The sequence below is a fragment of the Pogoniulus pusillus genome, chromosome 15 (genome assembly GCF_015220805.1).
Source record: "Pogoniulus pusillus isolate bPogPus1 chromosome 15, bPogPus1.pri, whole genome shotgun sequence".
NCBI lineage: Eukaryota > Metazoa > Chordata > Aves > Piciformes > Lybiidae > Pogoniulus > Pogoniulus pusillus.
In genome coordinates this window covers 3776943-3803846 of record NC_087278.1, presented here as the reverse complement: position 1 = coordinate 3803846, position 26904 = coordinate 3776943, and the positions used below count along the sequence as shown (strand labels likewise).

The window sequence follows — 26904 nt, the reverse complement described above, 5'->3', positions numbered from 1 at the left end:
TTGGCCATCAGCAGCTGTGCAAAGGGACAGATGAGTCACTTCCTGAGTCACTCCCCTGGTTTCTGCCATTGCTGAGGGGGCCTTGGGAAACCCTTTGTAAATCTCTGCTATCAAAAGCTAATCTTCACCTCCTGGGTCACTGAGTTTGAAGACCTTGTGGTAGGTCATTCCCAGGTCTGGTTTCCTAGCCAATGAATTAGAAAGAATTCCTTACATTTACTATAAATCTTGGGGGAAATATGAATGTCATAGAGATAAAGCAAGGAGTCCTTCTGCCTGTCCATCCAGCCTCAGACTCCTTACAGCCAGCATGGAAATTACAGGATACTGGGGAATACCTGAAAGAGAGCAAACACTGGCCAGATCTTTTCTTGGCTTTGTTCATTTTCAGCTGCATGTAGCCAGCTGATGACACAGAAAACAGCTAGTTTATTGTTTCCTCAAAGCAATGTCTGCTTCTTGTCAGGGAAAATTCAGGCTGAGACACAGTAAGACACACTTCACACATGCCAGGAGCAGCAAGGGGATGGCCTTGGAGCAACATCCACATCCAGCAGTGAACATCTGTCCTAGCTGCTGGTGCTGCAAGGATGGGAGAGTGAGTGGAGGGGCTGCCTGTAGTGTTGGATCCAGGCAGGGCACCTCCTGTTTGCTGCCAGATTGTAGCCAGTGCTCCAGGCAGCACATTCCTGCTCCAGGAGTGCACAGGCCTCCCAGTGCCAGGATGGGAGACCATGAATGGGTCTTGCCCTCTGTTATCCTTTGAAACTGGGACTATCGGCACTAAAGATCATAGAATCATAGAATGACAGAACGGTAGGGGTTGGAAGGCACCTCTGGAGATCACCTGGCCCAACTCTCTTGCTAACACAGGTTTGCCTAGAGGAGGACTGTACACAGACCTAGACCCTAGAGTACAGGAATGGGTCCAGGAGGGTTTTGAATGTCTCCAGAGAAGAAAAAGCCACAACCTTTCTGGGCATCCGTTGCTGAAGATGCTCAGCTGTTCTGCTCAACAACTTCGCTCTTGCTCCTTTGGAGGAGGCTGCTCAGCCCTGACACTATTTCTGGACTGACTGCAGTTGTCTGGGTTGCTAATTTTACCAAGGGCTAAAAAGGGTAAAGGGAGCTTGATCAGGAAGAATTAAGTCACCAGGCTGGTAATACAGACTGGGTGGCACAGGAATGGCATGACATGAAGAGAGCAGAGCTGAGCTGAGAGTGTTTTTAAACCTGATAGCTGCTTCAGCATCCTATTCTCTGGCCTCCTGATCCTGAGGCCGACTGCTCTGCTGTGGCAGAAAGAGCAAAGAGGTTAACTGTGGAAATAACCACTCCTCACACAACCAGCACAGTTTCTGCACCAGAGAGACATAAGCAGCAAATTGAGCTGTTTTCAAGGGGAAGTTCTAGTGTGGCTTCCTGGCAGTCGAGGAGGAATAAGAGATTTTAGTGTCCTTAGACTTTGGGCTACCATTAATTGGCTTTGGGGGACTTAGTTTGTTTAAAAACAAAAAAGAGAAAGGCTTCAGCTGCAGAAGGATGGCTCAGGAAGCATTGAAATGTCAGGATTACAGGAAAACTTAACCTGTTACTCAATGATTTCAAAATCCCACCCTGATTTTAAGAGCATCCCCCTGCCTCAGGTGGTTAGGGGAACTAGCTGGAGGGGGGGGGGGGGGGGTAAGTCACCAATTCTTGCAGTTTCCAGTGGTTTAAAAGTTTTTGCTGCTGAACTAAAATGGACCAAGATGAAAACTATTCTATATGCACAAGGCTATAAAAATCAGCTCTCTACTTGCTTGCATTGCCAGTCACTCCCCCTCCCCCCGACCCCAACCTCTTTGTCATTCAAAGTATGCTCATAGAAAGCTGAGAGAGAGGCTGTCAGCAACATTATCAACATCAAGAGAGACAGACGAACCAACGACACAGGATGGAAGCGAAAGGCTACCACCCAGAAAAGCTACCCAGATGGTTTTATAGATGAAAAAAGCTGGCATTTCTGAAGCTCAGGATTGTTACAACCAGAAACAGACAGAGGGGGAGAGAGTGAGAGGGAGAAGCGACTTACTCGTTCAGCTCTTTTGGGTTGGTATTTTTGTAGGTCCCATCTGTACTTCACAAGAATGGCTTTGTGCTTTTGCTTGCGCTCCCAGCTTGTTCTTCTGGGTGCTTACCCCAGACGTCAAGTTCTCCTTTGCAAAGCAAGCTGATAGCACCTCACAGCAAGCTCTGTTCTGCTTTGGGACCGTGCCCAGGCGTTTTGCATTTATAAAGTGATTTGCAGGCCAGAGAAGTCCTGAGAGGAATGACTTCACAGCTCCCAGGGCAGAGTAGCTCTAGGTCTCTCTCTTGGCCGGCTTGCCTTTTATCTAGAGCAAGTTCTTAGCTGCAGCTGTTGTTCATTCATTCTTTATCTAAAATGTAATCCTTATTCCAGTAATTCCCAAACCGTGGTCTCTTGTACCACATCAAAGCATGCTTTCTAAGGTGCTTGCTTCTGAAGTCTTCAGGAAGGGAACATGTTCTGAGAAATTTTGCTTGTGCTCTATTTGAACAAAAGTTTGGGCAAACCAAACTGACTTTGCTTCTTTTGCAACATTTTCTGGCGCTGAGATTTTGACAAGCAGATGAAAAAGGTGAGAAGGAGTGCAGGACTCTTCTAGAAGATTTGCCCCACAGTTGTGAGGTTTCAGGAAGTTTGACTTCTGAACAGACTGCTGTCTCCTGCCTGCTAATTAATTCCTGTTAAATAGGTGCTAACTTCTGGGCACCCAGGTGACACCTCATAGAAACATGGTAGGGGTTGGAAGGGACTTCTGGAGGTCACCCAGACCAACTCTCCTGGCATCTTTCTCCTCCAAATATCCCCCAGCACCACACACACCCAATGTCTTTCTTACAGTCCCAGGCACCAGGAATCCAATAAAGAGATGCAGGAATGTTTTCTTCTATCCCAGTTCCCTGTCTAATTTGGCTTGTGCTGAAGTTTCGCTTTTCCATCTTTAAGACATTCATGAAAGTGACAAAATTCCTGTGGGCTCTGAAGCTCTCCAGGACTCACTGAGGGCACAAACTATCCTTGGGTTACCTTGCATGAAAGAGGGGCTATTCTGGGCAGCTGCTTGGTGGCACTTCATTTCAGAACCCAAGCCAAAGTAATACTGCATCACAATCATTTCAGTGTCTCTGTTTAAATATTTGAGGTCTCTGTTTAAATGTCTGAGGTCACAACAAATGGTTGATGCAAACACCACTTCTGAGTGAGCATATGTTATTTATCTTAAAGGGGCCTACAAGAAAGCTGGGGAGGGACTCTTTAGGCTGTCAGGTAGTGATAGGACTAGGGGGAATGGAACAAAGCTGGAAATGGGGAGATTCAGACTGGATGTTAGGAAGAAGTTCTTCAGCGTGAGAGTGGTGAGAGCCTGGAACAGATTGCTCAGGGAGGTGTTGGAAGTCCCATTCCTGGAGCTATCTGAGGCAGGATTGGATGTGGCACTTGGTGCCATGGTCTAGCCTTGAGCTCTGTGCTAAAGGGTTGGACTTGATGATCTGTGAGGTCTCTTCCAACCTTGGTGATACTGTGATACTGTGATATTCTGGACAGCCTGATCTAGTGTGAGGTGTCCCTGCTCAAGGCAGGGAGGTTAGATCTAGATGGAACCTTGAGGTTCCCTCCAAGCCTAACTGATTTCATGATTCTATAGTTCTGTTTACCTTCTGAGGACTAGAATGAAACTGGCTTCTGAGAATTAGACAGACAAATGGGTGGATGATAACATTGGTCCTTTGATCTGTTTCAAAAATAGCAGCTTTGGAAGATAGCACTCCTTTTACAGCCCTCAACAATAATAAGTGCAGTTTGCTGGACTTTTGGTCTGTTTAATCATCACATTACCTTTTAGCAAAGGCTTGCCTCCTATCATTAAGTAATTCACTCGAGGTAGCCAGTGAAATAAAGCCAGAGGGGATAGAGCAGTCTCAAATGTAAGCCTTATTTTACAATACAGAACAGCACAGAGGGCACCTTTTTGTGTTTGCTTTCTTTGTTACAACTGGCAGAAAGCAAAGATTTCAATATGTATCTGCTGATCAATATTAAACTGGTAAAGTAAAATGTCAAAGAGGAAAGGGAAAGCAAAAAAGGAAGAAACCCAACTCAAAATCATACTACATTTCAGCAGCAACAGAGAAAATCCCAGCATTGTTAGATGGCAGCAATAAACCCAGCAATTGTTATTTAGTTTTAAGTAATGAACCACATAAAAAATACAGAACTTGCTACATTGCCTTCCAAATGGAGCTTATTACACTGCTGCTGAATGTTTGTACAACCTTTAATTTAAACATTTTCTCTTCAGGTCTTAATAATAGGCATGGGTAGTTGCAATTTACTTCCTCTTCAAAGGCAACTAATAAAAAAGGGAAGGGGGAAAATGAAATGCTTTAACAACTTCCCATGTGAACAAAAAGTGGCTTGTTCCTCCAGAGAAGGGCGATGAAGCTGGTGAGAGCAAGTACTGAAGCTTGCCAAGACAGAGATTCCCCACCCCTCTGGAAGCCTGTTTGGCTGCTGCTTTATGCTCCTAGTGAATAAATAACTCCTGGCATCCACTATGAGCCTTCAAAATTCTTAATCTGTGGCCATTGCAGTTTTTTATACTAGGTAGTGGCTCTGTTGGCTTTCTAACTTCCCATCAAGCTCTGGGATCCTTGATTCTAAGGAGATGTTGGGATACTGGAACATGTCCAGGGAATGGCAGTGAAGCTGGTGAGGGTCCTGGAGCACAGCCCTGTGAAGGGAGGCTGAGGGAGCTGGGGGTGTGCAGCCTGCAGCAGAGGAGGCTCAGGGCAGAGCTCATTGCTGTCTACATCTATCTGGAAGGAGGCTGTAGGCAGGTGGGGTTGGACTCTTCTCCCAAGCAACCAGCAATAGAACAAGGAGACACAGTCTCAAGCTGTGCCAGGGGAGATTTAGGCTGGATGTTAGGAGGAAGTTGTTGTCAGAGAGAGTGATTGGCATTGGAATGGGCTGCCCAGGGAGGTGCTGGAGTCACCGTTCCTGGAGGTGTTCAAGCAAAGCCTGGCTGAGGCACTTAGTGCCATGGTCTGGTTGATTGGCTAGAGCTGGGTGCTAGGTTGGCCTGGATGATCTTGAAGGTCTCTTCCAACCTGGTTGATTCTATGATTCTATGAAAGTCAGAGAATTTCCACTCCATGAAAGAAGAAAAGGGGCTAAGATGGTTTCCATTGAATTTTACATGTGTGCAAAAAGCATGGGGCTGATATTGACAGCACATGGCAGAAGGATGAAATTACTGTTTCACACTCCTACATTTGAACCCTTACTGATACACAGATTGCCCTCACTTAGACTATGGATAAGAATATAATTAATGCACAAAAGATATGGCAGGCCACTTTTATCAAAGGCCTAGCACCAAAGAGACTGAGATGCCTGAGGCTGTTTAGTCTGGAGGCACTTTGTGCCATGGTCTGGTTGATTGGCTAGGGCTGGGTGCTAGGTTGGACTGGATGAGCTTGGAGATCTCTTCCAACCTGTTTGATTCTATGATTCTATGATTCTATGAAAGTCAGAGAATCTCCACCCCACGATTTGTCTTACAGCCAGGTAAGGGCAGGATTAGCATGTGAGCTCTCCCTAGGTGCTCCCCCAGCAAGAAGGCAGAGCCATTCATCTCTGTTTCCTGAGCCTTTGTTGTGCTGCAAACCCTTGCAGAGAAGAAATGGCAAGAGTAATTTGTATGCCTCAAAAGGGCAGTGACACACAAGCACAGAGTTGCTTCAAGGATTTTCTTCTTCTTCTTTTTAGTATTATTATTATGTTTTTTAATACACAAACAACCAAGGAAATTGGTTAGAGGTGAATGTTAATATATTCCACTCCTTCTGGCCTAAAGGATTCTCCATTCTCAGCTCTTTCTTTCTTTTTTCTGTTGTTGCTGTTCAGTTTTTCATTATGCATCCTCTTTGTTTCTGGAATTACTGTGATAGTTTACTGGTTTGAAGGATTTTTTAGAGCTGCAGTCATAAACAGGAGCAAATCTTAACCTTGAAACTTGAATGACAAAATAATCCTATTTGAAACAACTCCTGAGTGGCACATGGAGGAGAAAGAAAGAAATTAATTCCCTTTCTTCCTCTACACGACTACCTCCAGCTCAAGCCTCTGTTTCAAACTGATCATCTGATAAAACACAAAGTATAAAACGCCTTGCTTTGGTTTCTTTATGAAGGGACAGAGGTGGGCTGGGGTATTTCTTCTGGCCGTGGGACCTGTGGAAGCATGACCCTCTTATTTTCCCCCTCCCTCTTGGGCTCTTGTGCTTGCAGCTCCGCAGGCAGGCAGAAATGGTTTTGAAAAGCTGGAGTTCAGATGCTCACTTGCAAGGTAAATAAGGGAATTTTCCTTTTGGGCTACATTCCTGTATGTGTTTTTGTTCTGTGGTTTCTGGCATGCCCTTGCAGTGAAGCACGGCTCATTATTATGCTGCCATGCTGGAGGCAGGACCGGAATGGAGGGGCTGCTGCTTTGCAGGAGCATGAGCCTTATGCTGGCTGCCCACCTGCTTGTCTGAGTATCTCTGCTGGGCAGGTCAAGCCCAGGAAGGAGTATTTTGGAGAGGCTGGAGGAGAGGTGAACCCTCCCTTTACAACCTGGGACTTGACCCAGCCATGGCTACAAGGGCTTGTCTCTGAATCCATCCTTGTTCTTGTCCATCCTGAGTAGCTGGGAGATCTCAGCTGCTTCCTTCTGTGATGCTGTGATGGTTTGAGTGTTACCTGCCTCCCCCCCCCCCCCAACATTGGAAATCACCCAGACTAGACTCAGCCAGCTCTGGAAATTTGAATGAAGCTTATATTTACAGCTTAGCACAATATGCAAGCAGGTATTTACAGTATATACATTTATATACAGAAATATACAAGGTAAAAGGGAAGACAAAACCACAGCAGCCCTCCCAGAAACCTGAGTCCCCAGGAGGAGCTCCCAACTGCCCTTCCACCTTCTCCCACCCCTCTACCTTACCCCAAATGTTGCCTTGTGCCCCAAGGAAGAATGGAGGCTTGGCCAGGGGGGTTAGGAAGCAAGTGGATTGATCAGACAGAGGGTGAGGTTAGGGAGAAATGCAGCTCAGAGCTCAGGCTGTGCTCAAACTCCCCTATCTATGTTTGTATTCTTGTTCTTATACCTCTCAGCCAGCCTATGAGTGAAGTAGACATCACCCTTGTTTCTCTTTCACAGCCTGTGATCTAATCCTTCTCACCAAAACATTCTGGCTAGCTTCAAACCAGCACAGACACCAACATGGCTTTTTGTGTGACATGTAGAAGCCAGAGCCCATGTGCTGTTTACAAGCTGCTGAAGGGACATTCAATAGGTGCCAGTGTCCAGATAGGCAGATTATGGAGTATTGTACAGCCTTTAGTGTTGCCTTTTATTGCACCCATAACCTTTATCTTTCCTTATAGGAAATCCTCTTGCTGGTCCCAAGAACAGCAAATGTACTTAGCACAGTAAAGTAAATCAGACAGTAAAACACAGTGCCATGAAAGAAAATGGTCAAATAGTCAGACCCTAACTTGCTGCAGCTCAGCAGTGTGTAGAGAAGGCAGAACCAGGCTTGCCTCTCTGTGGGCACAGGTGAGGATGCCCTGCACAAATCTAATACTGTTTGGGTTGAGATCCTGGTACAACCTTGAGTATTTACTTCTGCATTAAGAGATCCTCTAGTGTATGCTAGGACAGTTCTTGTCCTTCAGACTTTAATATCATTTCCCAGGGGCTCAAAAACCTTCAGAACAGGACAGATCTCCCCTTTAGCTGTGAAGGAATCAGGGGCATGTGACCATGACATCTGGAAAATGTATCCTGAAATGACATGCAGAAGAATTTGGATCTGGCTTGCTTTTGCAATGGGAAATAAGAGAGAATATGTGTTTAGTAAAGAGATCTTAGAATCATAGAATCATAGAATGAATCAGGTTGGAAGAGACCTCCAAGATCATCCAGGCCAACCTAGCACCCAGCCCTATCCAGTCAACCAGACCATGGCACTAAGTGCCTCATCCAGGCTTTTCTCAAACACCTCCAGGTATGGCAACTCCAGCACCTCCCTGGGCAGCCCATTCCAAAAGCAAATCACTGTCTCTGTGAAGAACTTCCTCCTAACATCCAGCCTATGCCTCCCCTGGACAACTTGAGACTGTGTCCCCTTGTTCTGTTGCTGGTTGCCTGGGAGAAGAGACCAAACCCCACCTGACTACAGCCTCCCTTCAGGTAGTTGTAGACAGCAGTGAGGTCCTCCCTGAGCCTCATCTTCTTCCAGAGAAGATACCAACGAGGGTATCAGAGATGTACCACAGCTAAATAGCACCTGAGGTCAGAGAACATTGCTGAAATGTTACCAGAACCTGTGTAGTCATGGCAGGCTGAGACAGTTGGCATTGTTCAGCCTGGAGAAGACAAGGCTCCAGGGGGACCTTATAGAGGCCTTCCAGTAGCTGAAAGGGACCTACAAGAAAGCTGGGGAGGGGCTGTTTATGTGGCTATGTAGCAAAAGGACAAGGGGCAATGGTTTTAAGCTGCAACAAGTTAGGTTTAAGTTGGACATTAGGAAGAAGTTCTTTACAGTGAGGGTAGTGAAATGCTGGAACAGGTTACCCAGAGAGGGGATGAAGGCCCCATCCTTGGAGACATTCAAGGTTGAACTTGTTGGGGCCCTGACCAACTTGATCTAGTTGGAGATCATAGAATGGTTTAGGTTCTCCTCAACATGAGGAGAAACTTCTTTACAGTGAGGGTGACAGAGCCCTGGAGCAGGCTGCCCAGAGAAGTTGTGGAACCTCTTTCTCTGGAGACTTTCAAAACCTGCCTGGATGCATTTCTGTGCAGACTACCCTATGGGATCCTACCTTGGCAGGGAGGTTGGACTGGATGATCTCTGGAGGTCCCTTCCAACCTCTAGTGTTCTGTGATGCTGTGATTCTGTGTGATATATCAGCTAAGCAGGAGTGTGTGGGCCACAGCTCAAGGTACTAAACCAGGCTGCAGCCATCATAATTTTCCTAGTAATTAATAGTTTCTTTTCACTCAAGCACTGTTGTGTGTACCTTCACAAATGTGGAGCCCAGTGCAATGGCATTTTGGTCACTTAAGCCAACACCAGTACATAAGACTTGGAGTTTCACTGAGTACTTCCCTGTCTTAAGATCCTTCATCCTTCCTTAGAGCAGAGGATATCATTGAGTGCTGTGTCCAGTTCTGGACTCCTCAATTCAAGAGAGATGTTGAGGTACTGGAACCAGAGAAGGGTGACAAAGGTGTTGAGGGGCCTGGAGCACAGCCCTGTGAGGAGAGGCTGAGGGAGCTGGGGGTGTGCAGTCTGCAGCAGAGGAGGCTCAGGGCAGAGCTCATTGCTGTCTACATCTACCTGAAGGGAGGCTGTAGCCAGGTGGGGTTGGGCTCTTCTGCCAGGCAAGCAGCACCAGAAGAAGGGGACGCAGTCCCAAGTTGTGCCAGAGGAAGTCTAGGCTATCCAGCCAGTTAGGATGAAGTTGTTGTCAGAGAGAGTGATTGGCATTGGAATGGGCTGCCCAGGGAGGTGGTGGAGTCACTGTCCCTGGAGGTGTTCAAGAAAAGCCTGGCTGGGGCACTTAGTGCCATGGTCTGGTTGACTGGCTAGGGCTGGGTGCTAGGTTGGCCTGGATGATCTTGGAGGTCTCTTCCAACCTGCTTGATTCTCTGATTCTGTGATTGAGACATCCAGTAAAGTTGGTAGTGAGGAATTTCACAATGATTCCAGATGTTAGCACCTTCCTCCAAAGGGGAAAAAAAGTTAATTTGCCTTATTAGTAACTACATAATCAAATAATAAAAAGGGAAACGTTAAGAGAGTTTCTGTATAGCTGAGAAATTGAAGTTTTTAATCTTTTGGGAAGTAGTTTTGAGTCTGTCTCAGATTAACTGTGATCAAAATACATTTTTATCCTCTGAAGGCAAGAGGATGCTTTTGTCTCAGGCCTTTGCTGGATGACAAAGGTTAGGCTTTTGTATCTACAGATTTGACCTGAGGCTGCAGAAGTGCTCGAACAGGAGAAGGAGGAAAGCAAGGAGGAATTGTCTGCAGCTAAAAGGCAAGCCTCTCAACACAAGTTAAAGCTTTTTTGCTTTCAGCTCCTGTCTCTGATCTCATGTTGTCTGATCTAGCATCTATCTGATGGCTGGAGACACCCTGCAAAACGAGGCATAACAAAGCCAGGAGACAGAGGGGAATGCTTTCCTCTACTTCGGTGGCTTAGTGCCAGGGAGGAGAGAAATGCATGGGTGCATAGTCTGAAGGCTTTGTTCTTTCTAGGTGAGAAAGGAGGTGCCTGGAGGTGGGAGCTTTGAGGACGAGTCTGTTATTTGTAGGCACCATAGAATTAGGAAGGGTAATTAGAAATCGTGAAGGAAGGAATCTTCTGTTCAAAGCAAGAGAAAGGCAGAAATGTAATCCCGAGTGAAGGATTTTCGTGGAAAGGAAAAAGCAGAAGGAAGTGGCATCCCTGCCTAGAAGATACAACCAAAAATGAAAGATAGGCCAAGAAAGAATTGCTCAATTAGGGATGGAAAACTAATCATGAGAGGAGCAATGATGCAGTTTGCACCATAACAGCCAGCACTAAATATAGAAGCTGAATGGGACTCTCGAAGAGAGGCAGTGGGACTCAGTGCTTGCTCCAGCTAATGCCAAGCAATATTAATTTACCCCACCAGGTATTAGTGAATATTAATATTATGCTGTTAACAAGCTTTCAGTTGCACTGGCAGTATGCTCTGCTTTTTCTGGGGTGAAATAAAAGATCTCAGTTTCCACTCCTACTGGTTTTATATCTTTTATGAGCAATATATTCACTTTAAAACATAAAATACAGCTTGTAAAAGTAGTAATTTACAGCTAAAGCAACTATTTTGTGGTGCTCTCATTAAGTCTGTTTTATGCACCTGTCTACTATTCACTCTTTTGAAATTGCAGACCACAAATAAGTGTACTTGGAGTGAGTAATTAGCCATAATTATTGTTGCTTTGTATTATTTTGGGATGTTGAGAAGATTTCTTACGTGAGGGTGTCCTTTATGAAGGAGGGAAATGTTCAAAGTGGTGCTAAAGCTTCTGACTCAGACCTGTGCATCAACAGCAGCTTGCAGCAATGAGAGCAAGTGAGAATTAAAGGGGGGAGGGGTGTGCAGGTTTCACCAAGGACAAATCCCAATATGGCTTAATGACTGCTCTTTAAAAAATGAATTCTCATGAAATATTTGCATTTTTATGTCTGCTAAAGACTTCCATAGTTACAAGCTCTTTGATTTCCCAGATTTGCTGTAATGGTGTGTAGGTTTAAATACATCTGTATGTACAATAATCTGTACCATTGCTGATCCTTTATGTAATGGGTTAGAATTTTCATTGCTGGAAATAGGACTGGTGGGAGAATAATAAACCAAGACAGAGTATCAATAGAATCGTAGAATCAGTCAGGGTTGGAAGGGACCACAAGGATCATCTAATTTCAACCCCCCTGCCATGCCCAGGGACACCCTACCCGAGAGCAGGCTGCACACAGCCTCAGCCAGCCTGGCCTTAAACAACTCCAGCCATGGGGCCTCAACCACCTCCCTGGGAAACCCATTCCAGCCTCTCACCACTCTCCTGCTCAACAACTTCCTCCTCATGTCCAGTCTGAGTCTTTTCACAACCTTTCTGGGCAGCATATTCCAGAGTCTCTCCAGGCTGACTCTCCCCACCTCCAGCTTTGCTCCATTCCCCCCAGTCCTATCACCTCCTGAGAGCCTAAAAAGTCCCTCCCCAGCTTTTTCGTAGCCCCCTTCAGATCCTGGAAGGCCACAAGGAGGTCACCTGGGGGCCTCCTCTTCTCCAGACTGCACAGCCCCAACTCTTTCAGTCTGTGCTCACAGCAGAGCTGCTGCAGCCCTCTGAGCATCCTCCTGGCCCTGCTCTGGACACTTTCCAGCATCTCCACATCCCTCTTGTAATGGAGGCTCCAGAACTGGATGCAGTACTCCAGGTGGGGTCTCACCAGATCAGAGCAGAGGGGAAGAATCACCTCCCTGGCCCTGCTGGCCACACTTCTGCTACTGCAGCCCAGGCTCTGCTTGGCTTTCTTGGCTTCAAGTGCACACTGCCGGCTCCTGTTGAGCTTCTCCTCCAGCAGCACCCCCAAGTCCCTCTCCTCAGGGCTGCTCTCCAGCCACTCACTGCCCAGCCATTGATACCTGAAACTGATGTAAAGCAGGTTAGAGGAGAATCTGATTTAGATGCCTGGACAATTTACAGTCTAATCCTATGTGAAACATTCCAAACCAAACTTGTGAGCACTGAAACAACCAATCTGAGCTGAAGTACTAAAAGCAACTTTGCAAATTCTGTTTGTCCCCTCAACACTCTTTAACACTCAACACTCTGGGTATGATTCTTCAGAGTAAATACAAGCAGAGGTGCTTATTTCAAAGTGGAACGTGATGTCAGGTCTGTTCTTCACAAGGACTTCTGTCTTTAGAAGAGATGAGTGGATTTCTCCATCAGTTTGCAAATCTAAACTATGCAATTTGGACAATAACTCTGCCAGTGTGGAAAGCTATTTACAGATCTGCAGCCATCTCTGCTTTCATCAATTTGTTTTGGGGTCTTTGTTGTTATTTCTTGTTTCTTATGGATCTCCTGGGACAGCTTCTTGCTTGAAGAGAGAATGTCAATAGCTCATTTGTCCTCCAGGATGTTTCCTTGCAATGATGAGAATACTCCCCAAATTTAATCTAGCTCTTATGCCTCCTTTCTGTAAAATCAAGGAAAATAACACAGGAACCAAAACAGAAGAAAAAGAAGAAGGTTATTTTAAGACTTGGACAGATTCACTCTGATATGGGTTAAGCACTGGCTGGAGGTCAGGGCCCAGAGAGTGGTGGTGAATGGTGCCACATCCAGTTGGCAGCTGTCACTGGTGGTGTGCCCCAGGGATGAGTGCTGGGCACAGTCCTGTTCAACATCTTTATTGGTGATCTGGATGAGGGGATTGAGTCCAGCATCAGTGAGTTTGCAGATGACACCAAGCTAGGAGCAGCTGTGGAGCTGTTGGAAGGTAGGAGAGCCCTGCTGAGGGACCTGGCCAGACTGGATGGGTGGGCAAAAGCCAGTGGGATGAGGTTGAACAAGGCCAAGTGCAGAGTTCTACACTTTGGCCACAACAACCCCAAGCAGCGCTCCAGGCTGGGGCCAGAGTGGCTGGAGAGTATCCAGGAAGAAACGGACCTGGGAGTACTGGTAAACAGTAGCTGAAGATGAGGCAGCAGTGTGCCCAGGTGGGCAGGGGAGCCAATGGCATCCTGGCCTGGATTAGGAACAGTGCAGTATGGCCACTAGGACAAGGGAGGTTCTTCTGCCCCTGTACTCAACACTGGTCAGGCCACACCTTGAGTGCTGTGTCCAGTTCTGGGCTCCTCAATTCAAGAGAGATGTTGAGATATTGGAACAGGTTTTACTGGAGATCTTAAGAAGTCTCTTCCAACCTGCTCGATTCTACGATTCTGTGATCCTATGACACACAAACATCACAGTATCACAGTATCACCAAGGTTGGAAGAGACCTCACAGATCATCAAGTCCAACCCTTTACCACAGTGCCCAAGGCTAGACCATGGCACCAAGTGCCACATCCAACCTTGCCTTGAACAGCTCCAGGGACGACGACTCCACCACCTCCCCGGGCAGCCCATTCCAGTGCCCAATGACTCTCTCAGGGAAGAACTTTCTCCTCACCTCCAGCCTAAATTTCCCCTGGCACAGCCTGAGGCTGTGTCCTCTTGTTCTGGTGCTGGCCACCTGAGAGAAGAGAGCAACCTCCCCCTGGCCACAACCACCCTTCAGGTAGTTGTAGACAGCAATAAGGTCTGCCCTGAGCCTCCTCTTCTCCAGGCTAACCAATCCCAGCTCCCTCAGCCTCTCCTCGTAGGGCTGTGCTCAAGGCCTCTCCCCAGCCTCGTCGCCCTTCTCTGGACACGCTCAAGCATCTCAATGTCCCTCCTAAACTGGGGGCCCCAGAACTGAACGCAGTACTCGAGGTGTGGTCTGACCAGTGCAGAGTACAGGAGCAGAATGACCTCCCTGCTCCTGCTGACCACACCATTCCTGATGCAGGCCAGGATGCCACTGGCTCTCTTGGCCACCTGGGCAAGGCTGCTGTCTAATAACAGCCTGATTTTACTTGGTGAGTAATTGAACTTTGTGTACCTCTAGTCCACTCTGCTGGAATGTTTAGTTAAGAACCAGTTTCTATTTTCCTGGAGCCCTAGGATATTTCTTAGCCTGTGCAATATGAGAATCCTCTGCAATCTTTGTAGGATTGTTTGAAAAACAAAGGTAAGGCATGAACCAGACAAGCATTTGTATTCTGGGTGGGTTCTGAAGAGAAGCAAATCATAGAATCATGGAATAAACCAGGCTGGAAGAGACCTCCAAGATCATCCAGGCCAACCTAGCAGCCAGCCCTAGCCAATCAACCAGACCATGGCACTAAGTGCCCCAGCCAGGCTTTGCTTCAACACCTCCAGGGACGGCAACTCCACCACCTCCCTGGGCAGCCCATTCCAATGCCAATCACTCTCTGTGCCAACAACTTAATCCTAACTGGCTGGATAGCCCAGACCTCCTCTGGCACAACTTGAGACTGTGTCCTCTTGTTCTATTGCTGGTTGCCTGGCAGAAGAGCCCAACCCCACCTGTCTACAACCTCCCTTCAGGTAGCTGTAGACAGCAATGAGCTCTGCCCTGGGCCTCCTCTTCTCCAGGCTGCACACTCCCAGCTCACTCAGCTTCTCCTCACAGGGAGGAGCTCACCGGGCTCCTCTCACCAGCTTTGTCACCCTATTCTGGACAGGATCCAGTATCTGAACATCTCTCTTGAATTGAGGAGCCCAGAATTGGACACAGCACTCAAGGTGTGGAGGGCTGAAGTGTTCTAAGTTGTGATACATGGGAAGAACCATCTCTTTGTCACTTTAGCTGCAACTTATGAGAAAAAAAAAGATAATTTCTTTTGTTTGGGGCATGTCTATCAGGGGAAATTAACTATGAGAGCTATTCTGGATTCATTCTCCACAGAGCTGCTTGGTTAATATCAAATGAAGAAGGATTTCAGTAATAGGACAGCCTTATTCCACAATTAGAGTGTGTATATAAGGGAAACAGTCTTGCAAACCTGCCTTGTGTGTGCTGGTTTGAAGCTAGCTAGAATATTTTGGTGAGAAGGGTTAGATCACAGGCTGTGAAAGAGAAACAAGGGTGATGTCTACTTCACTCATAGGCTTGCTGAGATGTGTAAGAACAAGAATCCAAACATAGATAAGGGAGTTGCTCTTTGTCTGGACTCTGGGCATTTTCTCTCTAACCTCACCTTCCATCTCTCTGATCAATCCACTTGCTTCCTGACCCCCCTGGCCAAGCCTCCATTCTTCCTTGGGGCACAAGGCAACATCTGGGGTAAGGTAGAGGGGTGGAAAGAAGGTGGAAGGGCAGTTGGGAGCTCCTCCTGGGGACTCAGGTTTCTGGGGGTCTGTTGTGTTTCTGTATTGCCTTTTACCTTGTATATTCCTGTCTATAACTGTCTATACTGTAAACATCTGCTTGTATATTCTGCTAAGCTGTAACTATAAAGCTTCATTGAAGTTTTCAGAGCTGGCTGAGTTTAGTCTGGGTGATTTCCAAAGTGTGTGTGTGGGGGTGTCAGGTAACACCCAAACCAGCACACTCATGATATTCATGCTTGAATTTATGCCAGAATAATTTTCTTCCGGGCATCCTGGAAAAAAAAAAACCCAGCAGACTTTATCTTTTCAGGTGAAGGATTTTACAGTGCTTCCTCTACACCTGGGTCAGAACTGTGAGAAAAAGGAGAATTACTTTTAGGAGAATTACTCTTTGCTCTCCTGAGACCCCACCTGGAGTCCTGTGTGCAGGTCTGGAGCCCCAAACACTAGAAGGATATGGCACTGTTGGAGCCAGTCCAGAGGAGGCCACCAAGATGCTGAGAGGGCTGCAGCAGCTCTGCTATGAGGACAGGCTACAAGAGTTGGGGCTCTGCAGCCTGGAGAAGAGAAGGCTTTGAGGAGACCTTGGAGTGGCCTTCCAGTATCTGAAGGGATACTACAGGAAGGCTGGGGAGTGACTATTGACATGGTCATGTAATGACAGGACAAGGAGGAATGGGTTTAAACTGGCAGAGGGGAGATTGAAACTGGACATTAGGAAGAAGTTGTTTGCAGTGAGGGTGGTGAGCCACTGGAATGGATTGCCCAGGGAGGTTGTGGCTGCTTCCTCCCTGGAGGTGTTCAAGGCCAGGTTGGATGAGGCCTTGAGCGACTTGTTCTAGTGAGAGTTGTCTCTGCCTGTGGTTGGAAGTTGGAACTGGATTATCTTTGAGGTCACTTCCAGCCTAACCCATTCTATGATTCTACCTCTATAGTGATTTAAACTGATTTCCTTGAATTTAATGTTTCAGCTCCTGAAACAATGTCTGGTGATAGTTAAGTTATCAAGCACCTTAAGTCATAGAATCATAGAATCAAACAGATTGGAAGAGACCTCCAAGATCATCCAGGCCAACCTAGCACCCAGCCCTAGCCAGTCAACTAGACCGTGGCACTAAGTGCCTCATCCAGTCTCTTCTTGAAGACCCCCAGGGATGGTGCCTCCACCACCTCCCTGGGCAGCCCATTCCAATGCCAATCACTCTCTCTGCCAACAACTTCCTCCTAACATCCAGCTTATACTTCCCCCGGCACAACTTGTCGTCGAGCATCAGCATGCTTAGGGCTGCATACAGTAGGCAGAACCTCTGCACTGGATCCATCTGAAATAAAAAAGTGGGGGGAGGGGTGAAACAACAGTATTCTCTTTCCTGATCTGTAGCAGATCTAGAACAAGAAATAACATCAAAGTCGTAGCTGAGATTTGGTGTGTGTAGTAGTGCAGAGCAGCTGAAGCTTTCTTCCCATTCTACATCTGTCCCTATCTGGGAAACCTGTGAAACTGCTCAACTTTTCCTTTTCTGACACTCTGACAAGTCCTTCCTCTCTTTCTTAACGTAACTTCTTGGCAGTGAGAGCAGATTCTCCCCTTAGTAACATCATCATCTCCTAGCATATTATACTTTACCCCAACTTTCCCTCCCCCATTCCTCTCAAGCAAAAAAGCCTCTAAAAAAAACAACCTATGGGAAATCAGGTGGGAAAGTGTATTAGAGAAAATCAGTTCATATATATACAGCCCAGCAACCTCCTGACCTTTCTTGCCAGAATACACACGATAAGGGTAATTGCCAGCACTGTTATTTGTTCTCATTTTATTAAGCCTGTTTTTACAATAGCTGTTAGAGATAAGTACTCTGATGGCTATTTCTCCAGGTGCCTGGTTTAAATGTACCATAAAGCACACTAGATGGTGTGTCCATTAACACCATATAGTGAGGAGAGAAGCAGATTAACATTGAACACTGTGTTAAAAGAGGAAATGTTTCTGAGTGGCGTTTGCTTGGGTTAGTCACAGCAGCTGGAAATAATGCAGGTTATTTTTTTCCCCTGTTCTTTTTTTCTCCCCCCTAGTTTCGAATTCCAAGGTGCTTTCAGAGTCAGAATAGCCAGGTTTGGTGATATAGTTGGACTAGATGACCTTTAGAGGTCTCTTCCAACCCAGGTGATTCTATGGTGTTTCTGGTGCTATGCAGTGGAGTTTGTGCTTCCAGAGCTGGGAAAGAATCATGGGCAGCTGTATTGTTGATTTGAGTGAGAGTAGAGAGGCTCTTCAGAGGGACTTGGATAGGCTGGACCAATGGACCAACATGAATGGGATGAGTTTCAACAAGGTCAAATGTCAGGTCCTGCACTTGGGTCACAAGAACCCCAAGCAGAGCTACAGGCGTGGGGCAGTGTGGCTGGAGAGCTGCCTGGCAGAAAGGGATCTGAGAGTTGTAATAGACAGGAGCTGAATGTGAGCCAGCAGTGTGCCCAGGGGGGCAAGAAGGCCAATGGCATCTTGGCTTGTATTAAAAATGCTGTGGCCAGCAGGAGTAGGGGGATGATTATCCCCATGGACTCAGCTCTGGTGAGGCCACACTGAGTGTTGTGTTCAGTTTTGGGCACCACAATATAAGAGAGATGTGGAGGTGCCGGAGCTGGTCCAGAGGAGGGCAACGAAGCTGGGGAAGAATCTGGAGAATAAATCTGAGGAGGAGCAGCTGGGGGAGCTGGGGATGGTTAGTTTGAAAAAGAGGAGGCTGAGGGGAGACCTCACTGCTGTCTACAGCTAACTGAAGGGACCTTGTGGAGAGGCTGCTGCTGGACTCGTCTCACAGGTAGTTGGAGACAGAACTAGGAGGAATGGCCTCAAGCTGAGGCTGGGGAGGTTTAGGTTGGACATTAGGAAAGAGTTTTTCATGGAGAGAGTGGTCAGGGACTGGAATGAACTGCCCAGGGAGGTGGTGGAGTCACCCGGCCTGGATGTGCTTAAGGGTGGTTTGGATGTGGTGCTTAGGGTTATAGCTTAAGGTGAATCTTGTAGAGTAGCATTCTAGGTTGGACTTGGTGATCCTGAGGGGCTTTGCCAACCTGGATGTTTCTGTGATTCTGTATCTATGCCCTCTCTACTCTCTTATTATGTACAGACCCTCTCTGCCCTTGCATATCAGGTTGTTTTGTTCAAAGGTAGGTGCACACCATTAGGATGGGGGCACACAGTTGTTCAAAGGTAGATGCACACCATTAGGATGGGGGCACACAGTTGTTCAAAGGTAGGTGCACACCATTAGGATGGGTGCACACAGTTGTTCAAAGGTAGATGAACACCATTAGGATGGGTGCACACAGTTGTTCAAAGGTAGATGAACACCATTAGGATGGGTGCACACAGTTGTTCAAAGGTAGATGAACACCATTAGGATGGGTGCACAGTTGTTCGAAGGTAGATGCACACCATTAGGATGGGTGCACACAGTTGTTCAAAGGTAGATGAACACCATTAGGATGGGTGCACAGTTGTTCAAAGGTAGATGCACACCATTAGGATGGGTGCACACAGTTGTTCAAAGGTAGATGAACACCATTAGGATGGGTGCACAGTTGTTCAAAGGTAGATGCACACCATTAGGATGGGTGCACACAGTTGTTCAAAGGTAGATGCACACCATTAGGATGGGTGCACACAGTTGTTCAAAGGTAGATGAACACCATTAGGATGGGTGCACACAGTTGTTCAAAGGTAGATGAACACCATTAGGATGGGTGCACAGTTGTTCAAAGGTAGATGCACACCATTAGGATGGGTGCACACAGACACCATTAGGATGGGTGCACACAGTGGTTCAAAGGTAGATGCACACCATTAGGATGGGTGCACACAGACACCATTAGGATAGGTGCACACAGTTGTTCCAAGGTAGATGCACACCATTAGGGTGGGTGCACACAGTTGTTCCAAGGTAGATGCACACCATTAGGATGGGTGCACACAGACACCATTAGGATGGGTGCACACAGTGGTTCAAAGGTAGATGCACACCATTAGGATGGGTGCACACAGACACCATTAGGATAGGTGCACACAGTTGTTCCAAGGTAGATGCACACCATTAGGGTGGGTGCACACAGTTGTTCCAAGGTAGATGCACACCATTAGGATGGGTGCACACAGACACCATTAGGATAGGTGCACACAGTTGTTCCAAGGTAGATGCACACCATTAGGATGGGTGCACACAGTTGTTCCAAGGTAAATGCACACCATTAAGATGGGTGCACACAGACACCATTAGGATGGGTGCACACAGTGGTTCAAAGGTAGATGCACACCATTAGGATGGGTGCACACAGACACCATTAGGATGGGTGCACACAGTTGTTCCAAGGTAAATGCACACCATTAAGATGGGTGCACACAGACACCATTAGGATGGGTGCACACAGTGGTTCAAAGGTAGATGCACACCATTAGGATGGGTGCACACAGACACCATTAGGATGGGTGCACACAGTTGTTCCAAGGTAGATGCACACCATTAGGATGGGTGCACACAGTTGTTCAAAATCTGTTTTTCTGTGTTTTCAGTAGTGCTGTTCTGAATTTTCACCTTTTGAAAGCCTCTTATTCATCCTAGGCCTCACTGTTGGACCCACCCTGCAGAGTAAGAACTCAGCCTTTTCAGCCCTTGGAAAGAGTCAATAGTTTTTGGTTCTAAGAGCCCAAGATGCTTTTGATGAAGCACATTTTAAAATGCTCTTCCAAACACAGCCTTTCCTCTTCAGCTCCCCCAGAAAAACCCTGAATATTTTATACTCTCTCTGTGCATGGTTTTGCTGCCATCACTGCCATGCCTTTCAGCTTTGCTGTTCTGCTCTGCCTTTTTCTGTAACTCCTAAACAATAGTCTTCAGCTCTTTATTCCTTTGTTTTCTCTCTTCTTACTCCTTTCTTGGATCCTTGCTCCTTTCTCTCTCTTCCGTCGAGTATTTTGCAACAGCAGCAGTATCTGATCAGTCCCTGTGATTTCCTTCCCCAGTAACTTGTATAGAGAAAACATTCTTTGACAGATCCTCCAGGCAGATAATGAGGATTTTGGAGATGGGTGGTCATGTGGTGCTCGAAATCCCTGCTGTAATGAATAACAGCCTTTCCCCAACTGGATGTGTTCCATTTCACTTTGTTTAAATGTCTGTCTCAGCTTCCCAGACTATAGACTAGGGCTGAGCTCCTCTGAAAGATTTTTAATTAGCACCGTGTTCCCAAACTATCAAAGCAAAAATGTATCAGAAGAAGGGAGGGAGAAAGCAACAATTAACAATTTCATTTCAAAGCCTTAAACCGCTTTGGTTGCTTAGCATAACAAGAAACATAATTTGAATGGAGCCTAATGAACTAATTTCGACAGTCCTGCGCTTGTCAAGCTTTGGCTTGATTTTTTTCTCCCCCCCCCTTTAAATCGATAGAACACATTGCTTTTATTTCTAAGCAGTGAGTAGAAATAAGTGAAACATTTTAATTGAAATCTGAGCTCATCTATTCAACACCAGAGTGAAAAAAAAAGAGAGGGGAAGAGGGGGCAGAACATGTGTCTTTAAATCAGCAGATGAGGAACAGTTTTTCTTCTTCTGTGAGAGCATGACTTGATTTTTGTTCCTCAGTGTATTATATGCAGCCACAACGCTCCAGAAATGAATTTTACACCCCCCCCCCCTCCCCCCCAACTTTGGCTGTTTACTTTCTTTTTAAACCTTAGGGCATGGGATGGCAGCACAACACCTGCCACACAGGTGGAATTGAACTGCTGGGTGCAGTGGGAACTCCTGGTGCAAGGTGGGTAGTTAAATTGATTTAACAAAGCCATGTGTGACTGAGGACTGCCTGTGCTCTTCTGCAGGTGGGAGTGGGACTGAAAAGGAAGACTGCAAGAGATTGATGTCCTGGTACCTACATGAGGAGATTTGGTAAGAAGCTTTTGACTTCTGTCTTGGTAGATGTTTCTAGCTGCACTGTATTGCTTCTTGCTAGGGGTGAAACCCCTGGGGCCAATACCCAATTCAGCCAGCACCATTTTGCACCTACTCTCTTCAGCAGGATTGCAGGCATCTAGTGAACAAAAGAGGACTCTTGAACTTTACAGTGCTGATCTTTCTTTGTCTTTCCTCACTCTCATCCCAAACCTGTGTCTTGGAGTGACCACTTGTCATCATCTTGAAAAGTTTCCTAGCAGATGGGGATTTGGAGAGCGAATCTGAATTTGACACTGGTTGCTTCTCTCTTGGCAGCTCATCAGCCTACCCCATAATGTATGAAAGAGATTTTCAGCACAGGGTTGCATTGCTGTGATGAGTGGGGCTTGTTCTCCTTTACAATAGCCGAAGTGTATCCTGAAAACCCACTTTCCTTGTCGGCTTAGACATTCAGGTAGGGAACATTGGTGTCCTTTCCTTTTGGTCTTGGACCATTTCAGCAAAGTTAGCTAATCAATCAATTATTTCAGCTGACATGTGGGTCTGAGATTTGGGGAGGGCAAGAGGGGGTTGTTAGCAGCTGACTCTTAAAACTAATGTCACGGTGGTGTTAATTCCTGTGCTTATGTGCCTCAGCTTCTCACAATGCATGGTGATCATTCGTGTCCTCAGGGTTGCATGGATAGGTGCTGAGAGATTGGAATCTGCTGAAGGCATGAGAGGAGCTTGAACATGCCAGGTCCCATGGGTTTGTGATAAAAAAAAAGGTGTGAGTGATGGCGGACTCAGGTGGAGATGAGTAGAAGGAAAAGAAGGAGAAAATAAGGAATAGCTACAGTAAGGCAAAGGAGAGTGACTGAAATAGTCTAATCAACTGGGAACTGGAGACATAAACCCAGAGTGAAAAAAGGATGGGGAGAGATGATAATTCCTCTATCCTCTGCCACGAGAGAGTCATTTACCACTGGAATGGGCTGCCCAGAGTGGAGTCACCGTCCCTGGAGGTGTTCAAGCAAAGCCTGGATGAGGCACTTAGTGCCATGGTCTGGTTGATTGGCTAGGGCTGGGTGCTAGGTTGGACTGGATGAGCTTGGAGGTCTCTTCCAACCCGTTTGATTTTATGCCAGGAACACTGCTGTGCCTGTGTCACTACAGAGAGAGCTGCAGCTATGCATCCAAATTGTGCTTGTAGGAACTGGAGGAAGAAGGACATTTCTTGCCCTAATTACTCCTTTAATAGAGAAGGGAAAAAAAAAGGTGAAGGATTTTAGAGGATGATACTGTTTTGTTCAACAACTTCTCTTTAAAATGTTCTTTTGAAGTGATGCAAATCTCAGCTAGCCACAGGAATGTTAAAATACAGCCTGAAATTTCAGCGTTTGATGCAGGGGAAAACAAGAGGAGCAAATTGCTTCATGCAGAGTGATGAATAAAATGCCCTCCATTTACAGCAGTTCTGTTTGCAGCAGATACGTTTCAGAATAGTAAAATAGGTTTATTAGAGTTGCATGCTGTCCAGTTCTTGCTGGTGATAAAAGTTGTTAAGGCTTTCCTGGTCTTTTCCAGCGTTTCTTTGTGGCTAATACTTCTCACAATATTCTTGCTACTGTGCAAATGCAACGAAGAGAAACATTTTCAAACAGGCATGTTCCATCTTCTGGGTAGAAAAGGGGAGCAGGGGCCAGCATCAGTCAATAAATAGAGAAAACAGGCCAGCCTCTGGATTTCTTAGCACAGAATAAATCTTTGCCACGGGAGCCAGTTCTGTACAAGAAGGATTTCATGGTGTCACTGGATATGGCAGTAATAGCTGCCTCTTTCTTTTCTGTCTTGAAGTCTCCACATCTGGCAGGTTTCCCTTGACTTTCATCAATAAGTTTCTTTCAAATGAATATCTCTTTCCCTGGGTACAAATAGATCTTCAGCAAACAGTCACAAAGTCCAAACACACACAAGGAACTGGATGATCTTTAAGGTCCCTTGCAACCATTCTGTGATAACAAAAGAGAGATTATTTTTTTGGCATGCCTTGATAGGACTGAAAGCTCATAAGAGGACCAGGAAAGTTGTGAAGTACTGTCTCTATACACAAGTTTTGACTGAAGCAACATATTGCTGCTCAACAAGAAATGAATCTGTTGAACACATCTGCTATTAGTTCTTCAGCCCAGTAAGTAGCAGCTAGACCTCACCTGGGCTTTTCACGTGCTGGAGGGTATACCTGCTTGCACCCAGCCCAGGAGGGAGAGTTAATGCTCTGCAGCAGCTGGGAAAACACGTGTGTGCTACAAATTAGGAAAGCTTTCAAAGTGTGGCTTTGCAGCCATCTGTGATCTGCAGACCTCAGCCTGGGAACCATTATTCTCTACTAATGGCACCTAGGGAGCAGGAGGGCTGGCAAACTGTGGGGTTTGAGGGAGCAGAGTCTATTAAATGCTATGGCAACAGGTAGCAAACCAGTGTTCTCCCCTTCTCCCGTCCTAATTAGTAGCTGTTAGCATCTGGAGTTTACTGTCTGGTGGTGGAGGTAATCTGCTGCACCCCATTTTGTAATTGTGCAAGGAAACTGAAGGATGACACAAGGAACAGTCAAGCCAAGAGGCAAAGGGAAAATTAGGGATGAGCTCCTGTATTCTTCTTTTGCAATACCCTGTCTGAAATGCAATCATGCTGCCGGTGGCCTGCAAGGGATGTCCCTAACACAGCAGCGTTTTCTGCTCCGTCTGAATTGTTTTGCTTCCATTCTTTGTGTTCTTTTGGCAGAAAAGAGTTCAATACTGACCTTTCCACTTGCTCAAGATGTACAGAGAATGAAATTGCCAATTGCAGTGTTGTGGGGCACTCCAAATTCCTTCTTCCCTCCCTTCTCCAGCCCATGCTCAGAGGTGTGAATGGGGCAAGAAGGCACAAAAACCTGCTTTACCCCCACCCACGCTTGAAGGGGGATCAGATCATCATCATAGAATGGGAACAGCCCAAGGGGGAACAGCAAAGGTGCATTTTCCACACATGTACTGACTCACGTGGAAGCCCATTCTGGGAATTGGGCTGGTGGTCAGCTGGGTTCTTCACACCCAGTATAAATGGCAAGTGGACACTTGGTCTAGGGCTAGTAAAAATAGGGTGAAGAAAAAAGTGTGGGGTTCCTGCTGCAGACCTGTGAGAGTCTAAATCCTCTCTCTCTTGTTCATCAACAAAGATAAAGATAGCCATCAGCTCTCCCTAATCCATAAAGATTGCCTTTGTTAACCTCCCAGGCTCAGAGGAGGTGCTTGGCTGAAAGCTCAGGGGTACAAATCAACAGAGAGTGCCTTTGAGGAAATTCCTGGACCTCAGCCTGGCTTGAATGCCCAGGATGTGTGCATCTTATGTCAGCTACCCCGAAGAGAAAAGGCTGATGTGTATGTGGGGTATGGACAGGTAAGCAGCGCAGGGAGGGGACTGAGACCTTCCCCTGATGCTGCCGCCAGACCCCTGCTGGAGGCATGAATACACAGGAAGATTTCCTGGGGAGCTGCACCTGGACACCCATCTAAAACCTGTATAAAAAGACTGAGCAATGCCTGCCAAAGAGTGGACCTCCAGAGCTGCACCTCCACCAGGCTAGACTACTGTGTTCAGTTGCATTTTTGTTTTCTACTGCATTGTATGAATCTCTTTCATTTGGTGCATGATTAATACTGAGCTCAACAGAGTTTCCTTGGTGGCTGGCTGGAGAGGAAGAAGAAGATGTCAAAGGAAAGACCTGCCAGCTGAACTGGTGCTCAGGGCCTAACACAGCATTCCATTGCCATTGGAATGGGCTACCCAGAGAGGTGGTGGAGTCACCATCCCTGGAGGTGTTAAAAAAAATCCTGAATGAGGCACTTAGTGCCATGGTCTGGTTGATTGGCCAGGGCTGGGTGCTAGGTTGGCCTGGATGATCTTGGAGGTCTCTTCCAACTTGGTTGATTCTATGATTGGCTAGAGATGAGTGCTAGGTTGGCCTGGATGATCTTGGAGGTCTCTTCCAACTTGCTTGATTCTGTGATTGGCTAGGGCTGGGTGCTAGGATGGCCTGGATGATCTTGGAGGTCTCTTCCAACCTGGTTGATTCTATGGTTCCAGGGATTCTCTATAAAATTAGATGAGGTGGCTGCTATTAGCTAACTACAAGGGTTTGCCAGGTACCATCCTGACATGCTATGAAAAGTGCAATGATTGATGTAAAGTTCTGCTTGCCCACAATGCATTCAACCTCCTGCCCACTGCAGTAGCCAACAGACTGCAGTACAAGCTAACAGCATCCCTTTTGTGAGAGCTTACACAAATCTGTGCTGTTTATGTGGTTCTGATCTGCACAAATGTATTCATGGGTTTGTGTGTACTGTTGTAAGGGGTTCCAGTTGCACACATACAAACTTGCAGCACATAAGCTCACACCCTGGCTTCTCATGGCATGTGCAGCCCTCCAAGTTACAGCAGTTCTTTGCCATCAGCAGATGAATAATCTCTAGTGATTTAATAAGAGCAGTCCTGATTACTCATGCTTTGTTTTCCTGCTTTCTGTGGGTTTGGAGTTTGGATGAACAATGCAGCAGCTCTGCAGGGAAGTCAGATATTATGAGAAACTAAGGAAGTATTTCTCCTAAACCCAGAAGTTTCAGCTTATTTATTAAGCAAGCAATAGAAGTAGGGCATTTCCATTTTTAACTGTGCCCAAATAGAAGCTCCAACATTCAAATATCATCAGCTTTTGCAGAAGTGGATTTTAATTCCCCCCTGTGTTCTTAATTTGTGTACCAGCTTGACCTTGAAGGCCTGCCAGAGAGATAAAACCATGGTCTGAAAATGCAGCAGCAATGATGAAAGCAATGGGAGCTAGGCGGTGACGGGCAGTTGGAAATCCCACTAGATACCCATCTGCATTTTTAGCCACCTAAAATAAAGGTCTGTTTGCAAATATGCAAAGCAATCAGTTGCTCATTGGGCCTCTGTGATGGCAGACTTAAAGATCTGCAGGTGCACTAATAAGAAATCAGCAGGATCTGAAGCAACAGGAATAGCTGTGCCACACAGAGCTGAAGCCGTAAACCGATGTAAGCTGCAGGAAGGGCTCAGAAAACAAAGGCTCTGGTGAAGCTGGAGGAGCAGAAGCTCTGTAGAGACCATAGGGAAATATTTGCTCGAGGGTATTTTTGATGCTCTTTCCTTGTTATCATTACTGTTTGGTTCATATGTTTTACACCAGATAATACAATTTCTTCTTCTAAGCCTGAATTCATCAGCTCGATGGATGGCAGTGGATTAAACCCTCTTGACACGCATCATAAAGCAATACTCAAGTAGTTGTTTCATTTCTTT

General features: G+C 46.4%; 1 long non-coding RNA gene across 1 annotated transcript in view; it reads left to right on the top strand.

Annotated features, from left to right (window-relative positions):
* The first annotated feature begins 21365 nt into the window (after nt 1-21365).
* Nucleotides 21366-26904, top strand: part of LOC135181529 (uncharacterized) — a 71109-nt gene continuing 65570 nt past the window's right edge. Inside the window, exon 1 of the long non-coding RNA XR_010304910.1 lies at nt 21366-21555. This is a non-coding gene — a long non-coding RNA (uncharacterized LOC135181529). The remainder of the gene's footprint in view (nt 21556-26904) is intronic.